Raw genomic sequence first — 3,667 nt, 5'->3', positions numbered from 1 at the left:
GAAAATAATGAGTTTAGGTGGTAAACACCTGTGGACATCCAGGTGGAGCATTCCATAAAAAGGATACATGATATAAAATATAGGTAACCAACAAGGACCTACTGTATAGCACAGGGAATTATACTCAATATTTTGTAATAACCTATAAGGGAAAAGAATCTGAAAAACAATACATATATACATATATGTATATATATGGGAATCTCTTTGCTGTACACCTGAAACTAACACAACATTGTAAATCAACTATACTTCAATTTAAAAAAAAAGAAGGCTATATGAGCCTATAGCACAGTACTGTAGTCTGGTGGGGAGCTATATATATGGCATTTGAAGTCACAAAAATAAGTAAAATCACCCTGAAAAAGCTATAATATAGCAAGAGAACCAGGGACAGATTCTTGAGAAATATCAACATTTCAGGCTGTACAGAAAGGACCTTAAATAATGCTTATGAAACTAGGAGGATCAAGGAAACCCAGGAAGGTGTTTCAAGTATGAGGTATCATCAAGAGTGTTATTTGCAGCAGCGATGTCAAAAAAGATGAAGTCTAAGTAACAGACAATGCATTTGAGTAGTTTTAGTGGTAGGACCAAACCAGATCACTATGGCTTGAAGAGTGAATGTATGTTAAAAATGTGGAAGTATCAAATGCAAGCTACTTTGGGGGAAATTCATGGTCAAGAAGAGAAAGAGAAAAACAGAAATGATAGCTAGAAGGAGCTACAGGTTCAAAGGAGGCTTTTTGTTTTTTGTTTTTTGTATGAGGCAAATGAGAGACTTCACAGTATTCACATACTGAAGGGAAGAGAGACGCTGAAGGTAACAGGAGTGTATTATTCAAGGTCCAATCAGGAGATGGAAATCACATGTTATTTGACCATACAAAATCTAATATCAAGAACTGTTAAATATGTATAAAGCTGTTTATCAGGTAATTGAAAAGGTAAGAAGAGGACATAAAGGGATAGGAAAGAAGCAATTTTAAGAAGCATCTAACACTCTTAGGACTGGGAGGCCAACTGAGACAGGTAGCAGATGGAGTTCAAAAAGCCTGAGGGGAATTCAGGAGAGGGAGAGATTTTTTTGCTAAGATCAATCAAAGAGTATTTTATGAAGATGGCATTGGAGCTGGGCTTCATTATGCAGAAATGAAAGAATATTCCAGGAGTTGTGCAAGTTGCCCATGACCTGGCAAATGGTAGATGCTTAATAAATATTTGTTGAATAGGTGAAATGATGAAGGAACAGAGTGAGCAAAAATCTAAAGGAGAAAAGCATGGAAAAATTTGGGGGAACAGTAAGTTTGGCTGGGGCTTGTGTTTGGGAGAGGGGCGGGCTGCACAGATAGAACGGGGGTGGGGGGCAGATAGCTTTGAAGAACAGGCTAACGAGCTTAGACTTTATTTTAGGAAGCCGCTCAAGTCTGAGTAGGGGAGTGACATGACTAGGGCAATAATTTCCGGAAGGTTGATCTGTGGTACCAAGAAAGCACTGGAAAGAGAAACCTAAACCATCACTTAGAAGGCAAAAAATGATGACCTGGATTGGGGTGACAATAAAGATTTAAGAGAGGGAATAGACAGGAGACAAAAAGTGGAGGGCGGATTGATTTAAGTGCTGATTGGAGTTAGGGGTGGAGGGGGAAGGGAAACAAGTTCTAGGCTATTGGGAGAAATGGCAGAAAGAGGAATCAGGTGTAAGAGGAGGTGGTTCTGAAGGGATATGATACGTTCTGTGGGGACAGACTGGACACCCTCGCGCATGGAAAGTTAGCAATGCAGGTCGGCAGCTCGGCGGAGTCCGGGCAGAAGGTGGCGATTTGGAAGTCACCTCACAGAGACTCTGGCCGAGGCCTGTCGCTGGGAGAACGCATCCGCACCTCAGAGTATGTGAATCCATGGCCAGTCCTCTGGGCAGCTGCTGAGGCGGCCCTGCCTCCCGATTTACACTTGCCTCAACAACTGCAAGGAGAGGATTCCCAGTGTTTATCCTGCCCCGAAGCCCGGGACTCAGGTACAGAGGGAGCACACGGTTCCTCGGGTACCTACCTCTACTCGCGAGGGGGAAAGGAGTGCCTCGGAAAGCCGAGCGCGCGCTTCCACTGACGCGGCGCACGCGGGCGCGGATTGCGCAGGCGCGGCACGCTGTCGCCTAGCAACCAGGCACAACAGTGGACTAGAGACGCGAGCTGGCTGCAGCCGGTGCAGTTAGCCAGGACTGAGAAGCCGCTGCCCGGCGGGATCTCCCTCAGGTAAAGGCAGGAGGGCGGCTGCACCGCTACCCCTGCGGTTTGAAGAGAGGCCAGGGTAGAGGCCCCAGCAGCCTTCGGGGAAGGAGACAGTGCCCCGCGTGTGGGGGGCATCTCGGGCAACTGAGGGAACACCTTGTAAGGACCTCTGGGTCCCTGCCTTACGCCCACAGTGTTAGACTGTGGTCCCCGTGGATTTCATAAGCGTGCCGGCCGCCTCCTATTTAACAAAGAGGTGACAAAACTGAGGCCCAGAGTGAGGATCTGAGGGTCTAAGATTCCGTTACTTGACTCTGAGCAACTCAAAAAGTGGGTCCCCAATTGCTCTAGCCCTTCTCCTCAAAATAAATCTCGTTAGAAAATGTTTAAGATCGCATAGGCTGAAAGTTCACAAAGAAGATCAATAAATTCGTGAAAAAATGACTCCTTTCCAATAACCAAGAAGATGCATATTCAAAGCAGATTTGTTTTCATGTCCAATGCCGTGAAGTTCATAACTTTTCACCTAGTAGTTATTTTACTACTAGGGATTTCTCCTAAAGAAACAGTTGCAGATGTGGATGAAAATTTTATTGTCTAAGGATATTCATTTGCAGCCTTGTCCATAATTCCAGAAAATTGGAAACAAATGCTCAACAACAGGGGACTAGCTAGACGGTGGATTTTAAAATATTATTTTAAATGACATGCTGATCCACTAATGATGATTGAAGCAATAAATGGAGAATGAGATTTCAAGAACTTGTCCATTAGTTTAAGAATTTAGTAAGAAAATGGTCCCAGGAAGGGAAGTTGAGAATAGCAGATAGAAATCCTGGTAAGATGGTAAAATCACTATAGAAAATACACAAAAAATGAGATATATCCAAATAGTGCTGATCTCCCTGAACTTATTTCTGAGTGATTTTTTTAAAATTCCATATTCCCTTCCTTGTTTTCCAAATTCTCTGTAATGAAATGTTCTACCTTTATAAGTGAACAGCAGACACAGAATTATACACTTAAAAATGGCTAAAATGGTAAATTTTATGTGATATATATTTTAGCACAATAAAAAAAATCAATGGGCAGGTGGTAAAACAGTCAAGGAAAACAGGTTTAGTTTGCTTCAAAAAGTCAAAGAGATTTATTTTCTTAATTTGACGCCTCTGTAGCTTTAAAGGGAAATGAGTCTTTAAAGAATAAAATAAGGTAATTTAGTTGTATCACGTTGATTTTAAGTGAAATGTTTAACTTACAAATTAAAAAAAAAACCTTAGGGTCATCTCTGGGGTTCACTGCCCCTGGACTATGTCAGCTGTGTATTTTCTCTCCTGTTAACTGTTATATCCAATATGGTAATAAAAAAAAAAAAAAAAAAAAAAAAACGGGGCTTCCCTGGGGGCGCAGGGGTTGGGAGTCCCGCTGCCCATTCA

At 42.4% G+C, this 3,667-nt stretch overlaps 1 protein-coding gene across 1 annotated transcript in view; it reads left to right on the top strand.

Annotated features, from left to right (window-relative positions):
* Window positions 1–2,188: 2,188 nt before the first annotated feature.
* ARMC3 (armadillo repeat containing 3) overlaps window positions 2,189–3,667 on the top strand; it is a 71,452-nt gene continuing 69,973 nt past the window's right edge. Inside the window, exon 1 of the mRNA XM_007454163.1 lies at window positions 2,189–2,255. The gene's annotated coding sequence lies outside the window, so the exon portion shown is untranslated. The remainder of the gene's footprint in view (window positions 2,256–3,667) is intronic.

Source organism: Lipotes vexillifer, unplaced genomic scaffold, assembly GCF_000442215.2.
Source record: "Lipotes vexillifer unplaced genomic scaffold, Lipotes_vexillifer_v1.1 scaffold316, whole genome shotgun sequence".
NCBI lineage: Eukaryota > Metazoa > Chordata > Mammalia > Artiodactyla > Lipotidae > Lipotes > Lipotes vexillifer.
Note: the sequence above shows the minus strand (reverse complement) of the source record. Positions and strands in the feature narration are given on the sequence as shown.